The sequence below is a fragment of the Hirundo rustica genome, chromosome 3 (assembly GCF_015227805.2).
Source record: "Hirundo rustica isolate bHirRus1 chromosome 3, bHirRus1.pri.v3, whole genome shotgun sequence".
Lineage (NCBI taxonomy): Eukaryota > Metazoa > Chordata > Aves > Passeriformes > Hirundinidae > Hirundo > Hirundo rustica.
The window spans coordinates 116761762-116777074 of record NC_053452.1 but is presented as its reverse complement, the minus strand read 5'-3'; the positions used below and the strand labels follow the sequence as shown (position 1 = coordinate 116777074).

General features: G+C 49.8%; 2 long non-coding RNA genes across 2 annotated transcripts; one reads left to right on the top strand and one right to left on the bottom strand.

Annotated features, from left to right (window-relative positions):
• Positions 1 to 1259: 1259 nt before the first annotated feature.
• LOC131378516 (uncharacterized) lies at positions 1260 to 5314 on the bottom strand. The gene is made up of 3 exons (XR_009207661.1): positions 4154 to 5314; positions 3984 to 4041; positions 1260 to 2798 (listed from the first exon to the last, which is right to left on the bottom strand). It is a non-coding gene; the product is annotated as an uncharacterized LOC131378516 (long non-coding RNA).
• Positions 5315 to 7979: 2665 nt separating this feature from the next.
• Positions 7980 to 9289, top strand: LOC120750616 (uncharacterized). Its single transcript, XR_005700073.2, has 3 exons — positions 7980 to 8055; positions 8226 to 8547; positions 8699 to 9289. It is a non-coding gene; the product is annotated as an uncharacterized LOC120750616 (long non-coding RNA).
• The last annotated feature ends 6024 nt before the right edge of the window (positions 9290 to 15313 follow it).

Genomic DNA, 15313 nt, shown 5'->3' with positions numbered 1-15313 from the left:
GACATCTCCTAAAAAACACAGTAATGGAGGATTAGAGTCACACCAGCAACTGACACTTCAGCAATACCAACTGCTTCTCTCCAGCAATCACAGCTCACCTGCTCCGCTTCACCTTGACAGATGACATCCCGCTTCAGTTCCTGAAAGGAAACACAAACAAAAATGCTGTCACATACTCGCCATGCACGTGACCCCTGCAAAGCCAAACGGTGACGCACCTCTTCTGGGGACACCCCCTCACCCGGCATGGGGCCCTCTGCCATCAAGTGAATCCATCCGCATCTGAAACACACACAGGAACAAAGTCACACTGCGGCACGGGAACTTGACAGCGACAGACACGTGCTGCCAACCTATGAATGCCCTCCACACCACAACTCCACCTGACATCACCTAGTTCAGGCCCCAGGGGCTTCTTCTATTACCCCTACACCCACCCATGCGGCAGGACAGAGCAGCTCCGGGACAAAGCCACACCAACACCCGTCACATCGGACACCACAACAACAAAAAGCTCTCTGCAAGAAGAACGACCGGGAGGACCGAGAGAACTCAGAATGAGATGACAAACGGAAGAAACAAGGTGAGCTGGCCAGGCTCACAGAACCCTGCAGGAAAAGGATGCTAACAAGATGAATCATTTCAAGAATCACAAAGATGGATGCCCGACACTCCTCCGGTCACAAGCCAAGACCTAGCTTGGACTTCTAACAAGTCCTAACCCGCCAAAATGGATCGTGGCGGGGCACGGCTCTCTGTACAGCTCAGAACAAGACCTCAAAAGACATCACACTGGATGAGTCTAAAGGGACACAAGATTCAGATCCAAGTCCCAGCTCTCCCGTCAAAGCTGCTGGGGCCACGAAGGCAGACATCAGAAATGCTAACCGTGATGCCGGGGTTCCCCATAGGACCCCTGGGGGACCATGGGAAAAGACGTGAAAGATGAGATGCCCGACACACACAGAGTGCGCGACACACGACAGACACCACGTGCCCGGGACTGCTCTGGCCTCCACAGCTCAGCATGGCCAGCAAAAATGACACTTGCCCTTCAGGTGCCCTAAGCGCTCACATGATGCACATCTCCCTAGCCAAACCAGACTCAATAATCCCCCCCCAGCAACTCCCAACCCAGCACCCTGCTCTCATGCCCTCTGCAGCTTGAGCCCTCCACTTAGCTCTGGGAGGTCCAGGGATCGCCATCCACATCCGGTGCCAAGGAATGCCGCCTCACCCTCTGGGAAAGTCCTGCTGTCACCAGCCTGGTGTCTCTTCCTCAGCTATAAAAAAGAAAACCAAACATTAAAGCATGAACTTTGCAGCACATCAGCCAAAAAAACACCGATCCTGGGGCTTCCCCTCTCTTAACAATGCCCAGAGTCTTGGGCAGCTTGCTTTGGCTTCGCTCACAGCCTGACACCTGCACGGACAAAGTCTTGGTGGCATGATGGATGCTAAGCCCACCCACCCACCCTGGCCTCCACTAGGGCTGTGACATCCCTGATTGCAGCAGGACAGAGATACCAGGGTGGGCATCCCACGCTCAACCCCAACCCAGTCGACTCTGCCCCCCCTCCTCATTTCCTGCCTAGCCCTAGCCCTACTGCCTGCCCCCTCAGCGCTTCTGCCACTGCCCTGACACAGCCTGGCTGCCTGCACCTGCTCTCAGGGAAACAGGACTGTTCTCAGGGCTCATACACCTGCACTCAAACTTGCATCCTAGCCTCTACACCTTACATTCATGGCCTGCTCTCCGGCCTGACGCTCCTTCACCTCTCGAGCCCTCCCTCAGCCTCGCTGGGTCTCTCTCAAGTGCCCTGCTTCACCCTACTTCTCTAAGGCCCTATGCTAGCAGTCGAGGATGCTCCTGATCCAGGGTCCCAAGGGTTGTCCTGCGGGCAGGACGAGTCATCCACAGTTTCTCCCTAGCCTAACTAACTTTGGCCCTGAGACAGGGCAGAGGCTGACAGAGCCGCGCTCTTGGCGGTGGCAAAGGCACGAAGCCTTACCAACCGCCGCCTCGAGGAATGGGAGGAGACATCCTCGACTGCGGGGAGACAGGAGATCCCAGGGTGGGCCGGGGCGGGAAACCCCCGGTTAGACCCGGCCCTGCGGACCCTGCTCCCCACTAACGCTTCCTGCCTGCCCCTCCCGGCTCTTCTGCCGCTGGCCTGCCGCAGCCTGGCTGCCTGCACCTGCTCTCAGGGAAACAGGACGCTTCTCAGGGCTCACACACCTGCGCTCAAATTTGCATCCTAGCCTCTACACCTTACTTTCACCACCTGCTCTCTGCCCTGACACTCTTTCACCTCTCAAGTCCTCCCTCAACCTCACTGGGTCTCTCTCAAGTGCCCCTGCTGGACCCTACTTCCTTACAACCCTACACCTTGCAGCTAGGGATGTTCCTGGCACAGGGATCCCAGGCTTGGCTGGGAATGTCTTCATGCACCCTAACCCTGTGAACTCTCAAACACTCAAAGAAGGCTCAAGACGTGAAGCTTGCCAGAACACAGACATGGCTTGGAATTGCCCTGCCCAGCCAAGGCTCTGGTGATGCTGGGGAGAAACCCTCGCCCTTTACTTCTGAGGGGTCTGGCCCTCTAGGGCCCTCTCCCCTAAGCTAGCTTTGAATTGCCTCCTGGCACTGAAAACCTTTTTCCTCTTCTCCTCACCCCCATCCCCGACACTTAGCTTTTGGGAGACGAGCCAACAAACTCTGTCCTGGATGGAAAACGATGCCTCGGCACCATGGACGTCCCGACAGTCTCTGCCTGCGGCTGCTTCCGTAGCCAAACCTGAAAGGGAGACCCGAGCGATAACAGCTGCTTCTGTCCACCGCTCGCCTCACTCTGACCTCTAGGGCAGGTACCCGGCTTTACTTCTGCTCAGAACAAACATACTGCCGCTAAGAAATACAGCCTTAAGTCAACAGACCGTATCCCTTACCATAGGCCATGGACATACAAAATAAAACTGCACCATCAATTGTTAAAGACCACTAAATAGAAAAAAAATCTAAAAAAATTGAATTGAACAAAACACCAAGCAGGATGAAATTGGGACCTTACCCTCCATTCAAACCCCTGATACAACCCTATTTCCCCCACCTTCCATTTAAAATACAACCCAGGGATTCCCTGTCAATGGATACTCTTCACACCCTAGAAAACCCAAGTTTTCCTTCAGTCAACACCCTGAAAATCCCAACAGAAGGGGAATTTCCCCCGCTTGAAACACAGACAACAAAGTGAAGGTTCTTCCCTCCATTTCAACTTTCTTTTCCCTGCCAACCCCCATTTTTTTTCTGAGGCAATCAGGGAGGGATGGACAAGACAAAATGGAAAACAACAAAAGTCTCCCTACACAAACCCACACAGACTCACCTGCTGCTGCTGCCTGGCACAAAGCTCTGTCCCTTGCCACCTCCTTAGAGCCCTGCTCTGCATCCAGGGGCTCCCCCAGACTCTATGACATACCCCATGGAAACTCACCGGCAGCCCCTCATCTCCACAAGCTCCAGACCAAAGTGACCTGAGGTTCCCCTCTTAAACCGGCCCTGGCAGGAGCCACCCCCTCCTTATCCTAACACCTCACATCTGGCTCTGCTCTTGAGCAGGGTTCTCAGCCCTCATCATGCTAACAGCTTACACCTACCCCTGCTCTCACCAGGGTTCTCAGCCCTCATCATGCTAACAGCTTACACCTAGCTCTGCTCTCACCAGGGTTCTGAGCCCTCATTAACATAACAGCTTACACCTGGCTCTGCCCTGAGCAGGACTCTGAGCCCTCATTAACGTAACAGCTTACACCTGGCAGCTGCTGCCATTCCCAGGGGCAGGGCAGGGGCACGGGGGACTTGCTGCTCATTCCCTGGACAGAGCCTTGGCTGCACCTGACACCCTGGCCCGCCGGCCTTTCCTTGCTGGGGATAAGGACCCCTCTTCTACTGCAGGTGCCCGAGGCTGAACTTGGGAATCCACCTGCTGATATCCGGTGGTTGGTGATTCCAGAGGCCTCAGCAGCGTTCTCAGTGACTTCCTAGGGAAAGGAATGAAGGCAGAGAGAGTCTCAGCCTGGTAGATCCAGGTTCCCACATCCCAGTGCAGCCACCCACACAGCAGGCACTCGCTTCTCCAGAGTGAATGCTCACTTGCAGCTAGGACTGACAGGGAGGCAGGAAGCTCAGGGCAAAGCCAAAATCCAAGTGCTGCATGCACGGCTCCTCTACCTGGTTTCCAACTAATAATCCATCACATCCAGTAGAGGAGAACATCACCCAGGAGTGCAAAGCTGTTGGCATAGCAGCCATCTGGGAATGACTCTCTGAAAGAAAGTGGAATAGGGGAACGGCAGCATCCGAAGGACTGGCAGTGGAGAAAGGTGCACAGTGAGAAGTCCTGGGAGAGGTCTGAGGAGCTCAGGACCAGGAACTGGGTGACACAGACCTCCCGGAGTCCAGCAGCTGAAGCAAGGTCAGGTGCCTCATCGTGTCCAGATATACAGCAATTACCCCACTCTCCATGGTAATGGAGCCATCCTCCTTGGGAAGAGGCCAGAAACAGGTGTCACAGACCCACACCTGCAGGAGCTGAGTGCCTCCGTTGCAAATTTAATATGTGGATTCCTGAGATTTCTCCTCAAACAACCTGTGATGTGGGGAACGCAGATCTGAGGAAATCTGCCTTGAGCTGACCTATTTCCTCACTACCACAGGCTGAGGAGGCACAGATGGCTCCTGCACTAGAGCATAGCCAATGCTGGGGACCGTCACCAGACCAGAGCAAGAAAGCAAAGGCATTCTGTCCCAGCTCTCGCCACAGACTGAACCCTAAGTCACACGATTGCTGTCCTGCTGCTCGTCTGTCACGTCTACCACCTCCTCCCACACCCTCCTCTTCTTCATGCATGCTTCAGGGGACTATATCCCCCCTCAAGCTGTCCAAAGGAAAAAAATCAAACACTTAATAAAACCCTCCCCAGGGCAGGAAGAGGCAGAATACTTCCCTGTTAGCTGTCTCTGCCCCTGTAAGGAATGCCGACACAAGAGCCCAATCAGACACATCCGAAGTCTCTGTTCCACCTGGCGCAGGCCTGGAGATGAGTCCCAGGGCAGCGTGGTTCAAACCCAGGCTGCTCCGGCTGCTCTACGCGTCCGGGTACGCTGCCCAGGGATTGCACAGCTTCCTCCTGCAGCTCAGCAAGGGGGCACGTCTCGCTCATGCGGCTCGAGGAGGGGGACCCCGGCTCACGACAATTCATTTCCCCGCTCCCCCTGCCGCCGATTCCGGTGTTTGACCGCAGGAACGGGAACGGGCCCGCGGAGCCCCCGGGCTGGGGGAGTGGGGCAGAGCTGGGGCCAGAGCCCCCGGGCTGAGAGCGTGGGGCAGGGCTGGGGCCGGAGCCTGGGGCTGGGCTCAGGGCACGGCCGGGCCAGGGGGAGGATCCCGGGCCGGGCCGGGGGCGTGGGGCAGGGCCGGGGCCCGCTCTCCAATCGGCGCTGCCGATTCCTCAGGGACCCTGCCGATCCCGAGCCGGGCGGGGATTCAAAAGGGTGCCAGAAGCCGCTGCTCTTCCACAAGCTTCGTGTGGAACTCTTCAGATGGTCTGTGTGGATCGGCAGTTTCTCCAGGCTGTTTTAGTGGGGAAAGAATGCATTAATCTGTTTTATTTATAAGGCATGGGATGTGGGACTGTATTTAGGCATCTATAACATGGTGGGTGGTAGGAGGTGAAGCTGTGCCGCAGCTGAGGGGTTGTTATTCTGAGGGTCTGTTGGAGTTTGCCTCAGAATTCCAAGGCCTGTTCCTGTGTGAGGTTGGGAGGCAAGCATTGTTTTAATTTGGCTTGGTTTGGGGGTTTTTTGATGCTGAATTAGGGGGTGTTTTGGGAGTTCTTTGTCAGTTTTCCCTTTTGCTTGTTATTTCCCATGACTCAGGTGGGCTGTGGGGAATTTTTGCCTTGAGAAGCTGTTCTATAAATCAGAGTTATCCGGAGCCTTGGTGTTTTTGCGGGCAGAGGGAGACCTGTACTCTCAGGGAAGGCACACAGGCTTTCCTGCCTTTGCTCTTCCCCCTTTAATCTCTTATGCTGTATGGACCTGGCTGGGATCTGTGTTTGGGACAGCACTTGAGGAGCTCTTTGCATCACTGCTGTCCTGTCTCTTTGTTCTGCTTTTCGTGTTAGGAGAGGGACTTATGCATTTGGGTTTTTCTTTGCAACCCCTGGGGGCTGAGGTGCTTTTGGCTCAACCCGGAGGAGAATTCCCAATAAGAGTTTCAGTGAGACCTGCTACTGGGTGTCCCAGAGTGGTTTGTTTAGTGTTGATTTCATGCAGTAAACAGTTGACCACAATGTTCTCTGAGAATTTTCCCAGGAGAATAAGAAAAATCCTTACCAAAGTCTGTCCTTTGTTTTGATTACTGGAAATGTTTCTGTTCCAGCTCCCTTAGTAGCTGGTGACTCCGAGGTGCCACGTGCTGTCGTCTGGCATTGCCAGTGGTGAGGTTTCCTTTAGGAAAGCAGCTCCTGTACGATGTGATTCAGCTGGAAAACGTCCTTGAGCCAAATGTCTGGGAGAGGTGTTGGGATGACAGTCTCAGTAATCTTTCATGCTTCCCAGGCTTTTTCACCCAGTTCCTTCCAGGCCCTTTCAGTGTGATGCAGAGCAGAACTGCTGCCGTTGGACTGTGAATAGAGTTCAGCCAGAATGGGTCTATGAGCTTCACCATCAGAGGTGTAAATGCTTGGGCACCTGTGAGTCTGCTGTAACTAGTGAAGTGCCAAGGCCTGAAAAAGAGCCCTGAGCTCAAGGTAACCTCGAGATGAAGGTTTAAACCAGGTGTTGTGTTTGTATTCCCTCAGCAGTGAAATAGCCAGGATCATTAATGTTCTGGATTAGGTCTGTGCTCATCAGTGGAACATTTCGGCATTTAGAGGCGGACAGGGCCCTGAAATCAGTCCTGTGGCCTTGCTGGGAGGCGCAGGGCCAAAGGCAGCTCCTGAAGCCCTGGCCAGGCTTTGGGCCCAATCCATGAGGAAGCTGAGCCTGGCTGTTGCCGCACTGGATGTTGTGTGAGCCTGTTGCTGGCTCCCAATTGTCCAAGCTGGGCCCTGTCCCAGCACAGTCGGAAGCGTCTTTGCCTGCGGGTGGACACACCCGTGGGAATTCCCACGGGTTGTGGGAGAGGCTCTCCAGTGCTTGGCTGGGACAGGGGGTTCCCAGCTCGCGGGCTGTGGCTCTGGAGGATGGTGAAGTCTCAGGGTCCCTGGTGCTGTGTCTCAGTCCCTGCTGGCGATCCCAGGTAGCAGAGCTGAGGGGCATTGCTGAGCTTCTCCTTGTGAGAGTCTTTGCTGCTTTGAGCAGTAGCAAGTGACAGGGAATTCCTGAGGCTGGTGTCTGTGTCTTTGGTGCTGACCCTGCCCGCTGGCACAACTGCTGGGAGGGCTTGAAGGGTTTAGGGCTGAGTTCCCTTTGGTCGGTTTGCTGCCAGCCTGGTGTACTCCTGGCAGTGCCACTGAGCTGCCAGGACCGAGGAGCTGCCGGCTGGGTGCTGGTTCTGTTCTGCAGCGGGCACTGGTATTCATCAGGAGGGCTTAGAGAGGAACCTGGAGATAGGCTGGGGGAGCCTGAGATGGGATCTTCTCCTTGGCTGACACTAGATACCAGGGCAGTAGGAAGATGCACATTTCCATCTAGCTCAGGATGGCTTGGGCAAATGAATGTGTGGGGGTTTTGTTCTAGTCCTGGTTTAGAAGCACCTTCTGCCTCAAAGGAAACAAGCAGCACTTGTTGCCACCGGGAGCCTTCAGTTCCTTTCCTTCCAAACGTTTGGGGTGCTCTGTAGCTGATGTGATGCCATCACCATGTGCAGGGTTCTTTGTCTTGGCAGCGTGTTTCATCGTATCCCACATGGACTCGAATGTCCCTGCAGTGGTTTGTGACCTGTTGAACTGTTTTAGGAACCAATGCTCTCACCCAGGAAGGAGATTGGCAGCTTCGGGGGCCTCGGAGCCTCGTGGCAGTTGTGCCCTTCTGACTGTGGAGTGCTCTGGGTGAGTCAGAGACTTGGAGATCTCTGTGGCTTTGCTTGTGCCAGGTAACAGCCACCAACGAGTTCACTTACAGCTTCAGCTGTGCTATTGCTTATCTAAAGCAATCAAGTGTTTTATGATCAACTGAGTCTCTCCTCTCTTCTATCTGGATCTCTCACATTGTTCATCAGAAATTCATCTTTAGTTGCTGAAACTGGAACTTCTTTGGAAATCCTCAGGGAAGAAATTGAAGTCATGGCCAAAACACTGAAGCGCTTGGGAGAGGCAAAGCAGAGCTTTTATATGCAAATCACGTCAAAGGAAAACATCAGACAGATCTGGTACAAGCCTCAAAAACCGTTCAAGTTTTTCTCTAAGGATGATGTCATGGAAATAAAGGAAAGGATTTGGTGGAACTTGGAGATGTAGTCTAGGAAGTACAAATTGCACAAAGTTATCTCAGCAAGGTGGAAGAAATGACTGCTTTTTCCTCAAGTCCCCCTTTTGGGTGAGGTGATTTTTTTTTTTTTTTTTTCGCAGCTTTTCAGGGTGAGTGTAAATGCGGGTGTCCCAGATATGCTGAGATCTGCTGTGACTGTTGGTAGCTCACAATGCCTACAAAATGACCAGCTGTTGCTTAACTATTTCCTTTCTGTTTTCTTAGGGAAGAAATGCCTGAAGTTGTTCTTGTCTCTGACCCTTGCAGGGCGGGCTTGAATCTCTGCTCCGGCTGCTGTGGTGCGTAGGATGGTGGGTTTTCAGGGATGTAAATGGTGGTGATCCCAGCCTGAAGCACTTGTGTGGCTGTGCTACCCGGTTGTAAGGGCCTGCTGGGTTCCTCCTCCGCTTCTGTCCCAGGGAAATTCTGGGTTCATGGAAGGAATGGAATTGGGGTTTCTGGAACTGAATTGGGATAGGTGCTGATCAGATCGTGGGATCATGGGGGTGGTTTGGCTTGGAAGGGACCACAAAGACTCTCTGGACTCCGTTGTCCCATCCTATGGCAAAGAGTGTGTCCAACACTGCCTCCTCACCCTCGTGGAATGGCAATGGCTGTGTTGTAAACCCTCCTGGCTCTCTGACAGAGCAAACCTTTCTGCAATCCCAGAAGATCTCTCTGAGAATCTGTGGAATCATAAGGTTTTCCAGGAAAAGAAAAAAGGACAGAGATGAGATGTTGTCAAACAAACATTCTTGTACGTTTGATGCTCCCCTTTTTGTTCCTGCAATATTTTAAAAATTATTCCTTTAACTTTAAAGTATATGAATTTGTTAACCTAACACATCAGAACAGCAATTAAGTAGAAATAAATTAACCTGGTTTTCTAAAGGTTAAAAATTTAATTTTTATTAAAATAACGTTGATATATTTTCTCATTGTGTATGGGGGTTTTTTTTTTGTTTGTTTGTTTGGAGGTTTTATTTTTGTCTTTTTTGGTTTGCTTCTCTTGGATTTTTTGTTAACAAACAATGAGGTTTGGAGAATTGCAAAATAAAATGTCTACTTTGTTTTATTGCTACCTCTGAAATACACCTCAATATCAAGTTACTGCTGGTAATACTGTAAAGGGGTAGAATGGGACCTATTAGGGGGTTAAAAGGAAGAAAATGGCACCATGGTGTTTACAGCTTTCTCCTTTCAGGTTTTTTTTTTTTATTTTAGCAGAAAATACAGTTGTTTTGCTAACTGCACTCTCAATTATATACAGACAGCCAGTGGACATGGATGTCATTTTTCAACTTTGTTCCCAACAGCCAAACTTCCATATACTCGGGGTAAGAAAGAGTTAAGGAAAAAAATAAAAAAAGGAACAAAGAAAACATGAAAAAAAATTAAAAATATACTAAAAAATAAATAAATAATAGAATTAAATATTAAAAAATTTAAAAATACAAAATAAATACAAAATAAAAATTAAATAAAGTAACATGAAAATAAAAAATAAGCAATAATATAAAAATGTTTTAAAATAACAAAATATTTCAAAGTAAATTTTTAAAAGTAAAAATAATAAAAAATAAATGAATTTGAAAGTAAAAAATAAAAACATCTTTAAAATACCCAACAAATGAAAAAAAAAATTATTAAAATAAACAATACATAAAATACCAAATTAAATAAATGCAGCTTTCACCTCATGCCGTTGTCTAACACAGCTCCAGCAGTAGCCTGGATTATGCAGGGATAGGGAAAACAAACCCAGTGGCTCCCAGAAAATAAGGTTTTCTAGACAATTCCCAGGTATTTTGCTCACTTGCTGGAGTGAGAAGCAGTGGAAGCTGTTTTGCTGTCTGCTTCTTTATCACCTTCACCACCCTCCCCTTGGGGCTGCAAGTAACCCCACCTCACCTTTGCTTTTCCAGTGATCTCTAATTTAAATCCAAATTTAATGCCACTTTGAGTGTGGTATTTCCTCACCGTGGGGCTGCAGGACGGGGTACTTGGCACCGGCTGGCAGCAGCGATTACACTCCCAGCCCAGATCTCAGGCTGTGTTTCACTGAGATAGAAAAAAACTCTGGATAGTCAGAGCTGTTTCTATTGCCTACACAGAGATAGTTTACTTCATGTTCAAGCCCTTTATTGTTTAATTTATAGATACAAAAGTTTTATTTGCTTTTTTAAACCCTGTATACTTATATTTAGAATTTTTTATCCTTCAAGGTCCTGTATATAATACACTAGATACAGGGTTCTATGAAATAAATTGTAATAATAATAAAAAAAATTATAAAGATAGTAAAAGCTGATTCCCCCCCCCCCCCCTCTAAACTTGCAAGCATTTTTGGATGTAACCTGCCTTTTTTGGGAGGATCCAGCTCACCCCTCTCATACCCTGTTCACCTTGTCCTCCACTGCATCTTCACTCTTCCAGTAACACTGGGGTGTCCGAAATGACATCATCATCTCACAGATTCCCACTCCGTTCCTTTTTCTTCGCCCACAAAGCCATTTCCATACATCGGTCCCCCCTCCCAAAGGGACATCTGCTCAAACAAGAAAGGAAAGGCAGCCCACCCCCACCCCCCAAGGGTTGAAGTCCCTCCCCCGCTCCTGTCTTGCAAGCTGGCGGCTGCCCCAGAGCAAAGGGGTAGTGTGTCCAAGGATGGTGCCTCGGCTCAGGCTCTCCTCTGCCTCTGTTCCTGCGCTCCAGCCGGTGCCGGGTGTCTCGTCCCTTCCCCATGACTCTGCTGCACGGAGATCAGCGTGACGCTGCGGGATGCGGCTGCGCCGCGATTGGAATCTGCGCTCACGGACCCACCGGGACAGCTCCGGCCCTCCCGGCGCTGCTGCGCGGCTCGCTCGCTCGGTCAATACAGCTGAAAGTCAAGCGTGTAAGTTCTCCGCTGCGTCATGTCCAATCGGTATGAAATGGCATGCTGACTGCACTTTAGACAATGCTATTGTGGCACTTTTACTTTCATACTACTGAGTAAAATTTTATTGTAATACTAGATCCGCGACAAACCCTGATGACTGGCTTTTCTCGGTGTTAAGTACGATGCCGTGTAGATGAGTCTTGTAGTCCTTTGCTTTTCATCCGGGAGGCGCGTCACCGTGCAAGCTCGCTTTTAGTCATGTAGCGTAAATGGAAATCATTGTGGTGTGGCATCTGGACTTGAGAGCGGCATTCCGCAGCAAATCTGACCCATCCGCTTGGCTGTCTTGGAACTAACTGGTTTCTGCCACTTGCAGGCATACTGGTGTACAATTGGCGTACTCTTCACGGGAAACTCTCAGCAGATGTCTGAAACGATGTCTTACTTTGACGTTTTCAAAGCCGGCATTCGGGAGGGGCGGTGCTGACCGAGGTCCCTCCCTGCACAGGGGCGAAGGACCCGTTCACTCCACTCGCGAGACTGCAGCTCCCGGGCGCGGGGTACAGACGGGTGGCTCGCAGCCCGAGACTACGACTCCCGGCGGGCCCTGCCGGCGGCGCAGCGGGTGACGCAACGACCGAAGCGCCGTGTGAGTGGTTGGCGGGCGGCGGCGGGCGCGCGGGATGTGCGCGGGGAGCTCCCGGCGCCTCTCCCGGGCGGGACGGAGCCGCAGGAGCGACGCCGGAGGGGTAAAGCCTCCGTCTGCCCGCCCGCATGGAGCTGAGCAGCGCGGAAGGGGCGTCCACCCCCTTCCTCGGCCTCACTCAACGGTACCGGAGGCGGGAGCTAAGCTCGGGCGGGGCGGGGCACTCTGCCGACCGGCGAGGGGGGCGGTGCTTTGCTTCTGCGGACCGGGGACCGGCAGCCAGGGCGAGCAGCGCTGGATGCTCCCGCGGTGTGCGGCGGCTGGCCCTCGGGCTAGCGGAGCGGCAGGAGCCGTGGGCGGAGTCAGACAAGCCTCTTCAGAGTCGGTTTCTCAGCGTATTCTGCGTTGCGCTCGTGCAAGCAGATAGCACTGGATGATATCGCTAGAATGACACGATTGCTGACTGCGTTAGTGCTCGTGACCCTTTCTTAAATGAAAACAGATTGACCTATACTGACAACATATAGATGATAAAGAGCATAGCAAGCCCGAGGGGCATGCGGGCTGTATCTTTCTCATCACACAGGTGCGATCTGCAAACTCACCCCCTTCTGCCACTACGCTCCCGACCCCCAAGTAAAGTGCTTTCCAGTGTCGAGCTTCTGAAAGACAAATCTTGTGATTCCACGCTAGGATCCTAAAAACGTAGGCGTTTAGATTAGAAGATGTATTTAGATGTGCTTCTTTGTTCATCTTTCTGGACTGTTTTGTAGGAGTTTCTGTTGAAATGGGAGGAAGCTAGTCCTCTCTCCTCTTTATCATTACTACTCATTTTTACAACTGCACCTGTCTTTCCAGGCACATGGGAAAGGGAGGTGGAGTATACTGGACAAATGCATGTAAACTGGGTAGGTATATTCATGTGAATAAAGGTGCATCTATATTTAAATACTTTGTAATGTAAGTAATTTTTAAATAATTGAGCCCAGCTAATCTGAGGCACCAGTGAACTAACCTCTTCAGTGCTGGCAGTTCATCTTAATAGGATGAAAACTACTCTAAAATTGTCATAACTGAAGCAGCTGTTTTTCTTATATAGGTCAGGACTGAGGAAGTATGTAATTCAATGAAGAAAATTAATATGAACGTTTGATTTTAATTACAGTGTATTTTTTTAAATTAGCAGATGAGATATGTCACAGAGTTGAGTACAAATCTTGGTGGTAACCGGGAATGGAGAGCCAAAGAGGTATGCAGGCAAGAATTCCTTAGGGAGTATACATGCTTACGCAAATAGCGTGATAATGTGAATCTTATCTGTGCCTAAACTGAAGCTAGGATGCCTAATTTTTTTTGAGGTTGTCTCTGTAGCATTTATGTTGGTGTGAGATTCTGCTTTACTGACAAAGTGGGTGACGTGATATAAAGTAGTTAGGTTGCGAAGAAGCAGAGATTAGCTCTTGGGTATAATTCTGATTTTTAAAAGGACTGCTAGAGTTTTCGAAGGTTAGGTATGTTTTAGGTAGTTTGAGTTGGGACATGAATGAGAATATTGATAGTAAAGCAGTCTTGTTTTAATCATTAGCTCAGATATACTCCTGGTTTTTTAGTTATTGAGAGTGCTGTCAGAAAAATGCTTTTAATACCTGTCCTGGTTTGGAGACAAATTTGGGGGAAAACCCCTGTATAGGATCCCTCTGGGAAGCAAACCCAAGTGGCCCCTCCCTCCAACCAGTCCGAAAAAAAACCCTCTTTGGAGAAAAGTGGAAAAAACTATTTTACTAAACAAATAAAGTGCATACAAGTATAAAGAATGAATAATATGAAACAATAAAACCTCTCCTTCTGAAGTGAGATGGCAAATTGAGAAAGTCCTTGCCATGGGTGGAGCTCGGCTCTCTCTCAGTCTCTCCTCAGTCCCAGTCCCTCCGGCGCTGCTGGAAAATGCCGAGCTCCAGGCCCCGGTGGGCTGCAGGTGCAGCCCCCAGTGCTCTCCTGGGTTTTCAGTCCCGAGCAGGTTTAAACAGTTCCAAGAAAAAGGAAAAAAAACAGTCCTGGGAACTTCCCTGCCCTAGCTAGCTGAAACTAACTAAAAGCAAAAAAGATCTCTGTCCTGCAGTCTCTCCAAGCCTCCACCGAACACGCTGTCCGCAGAAGAATGTGTAGGAGTCAGGCAGTTTTCTCAAAACAAACTCCGCGCTTCTCCTTGCTCTTAGAACCAGTCTTAAAGGCACAGGACTCAATATACAGCACAAACAGAACAGACGATTGGGGATACAAGCATAAAGTTACCCTAGGACAATACCAAAGGGTGTGGTTTGTGGTAAGATGGTCTGTGTCTTCAAATTATTGGAATGTAGCTTGTGAAGGGTTGATGCGTAATATGATACGATGGTGTGAGGTCAGGAGTGTCAGGTGGATGTTGAACTTTGTGTTCTAGGATTACTTTTGTTTGCTATCTTTGTTAAGGTGGTGGAGAGAAACCTCTGAAATGCTGTTGCTTTGTTATGCTCTTAAAGTACTGGTTTCATTTCTCGTTGTGTGTAGGCTGAAAAAAGACAGAAAAAATCAGTAGCAACCTACTAAGTGTGGTTTTACTGAGCTATATAGTGCAGTTGTCCTCTTTAAAGCATTAAGTTTACATTTCAAACACGGTTATGAGCTACCACCTGCTTTGGAATTCTGATTGCATCGTGCCTAAGTACTTAATTTAACCGTAGCTTTTGCTTCCAGTCAGGACAAGGACATTTCCTTTGGGAGTAACGTGAAAGCCGGACTGCGATGGCTGCTAGAAATTGTGCGTGCTGTGAGAAGTGTTCCCTGCAGCGATGAGTTTATATGCTGCAAACCTTGTTCGGCAGAAATTACATATTTTTTAACGGCGGGGTATAGCGTTGCGGGAAACGTAAGGCTGGTTGACTTGTGAACACTGATGAAGCGCTTCTATTCCAGCTCTTTCTCTGAAGATCTGGGTTGCAGAGGCAGAGAGTTTAGCAGAAAGCATTATGAATCTGTGGAGCTTGTAAGTATACATAGCCTATCCTTTAGTTTGTCAGCTTATATTGCAGAGCTCTAATCCTTTTCATTTCCAAGTAAAAAAATTGGATCTAGTTTGGAAAACATGCTTTCTCAGCTGGACTTGAAAGTTATAAGCTAATATAAAGCGGCTTCTGAATAGATATACGTCAGACCGGTGATAGGATGTCTTTTTACCACCTTATTAATTAATGTTTCATTGTAACAGGAAAGGAAGTGTTATATAAATACTGTGTTTACCTCCAGATGGAAATGGAGGTAAACATTTCCTCTTAGA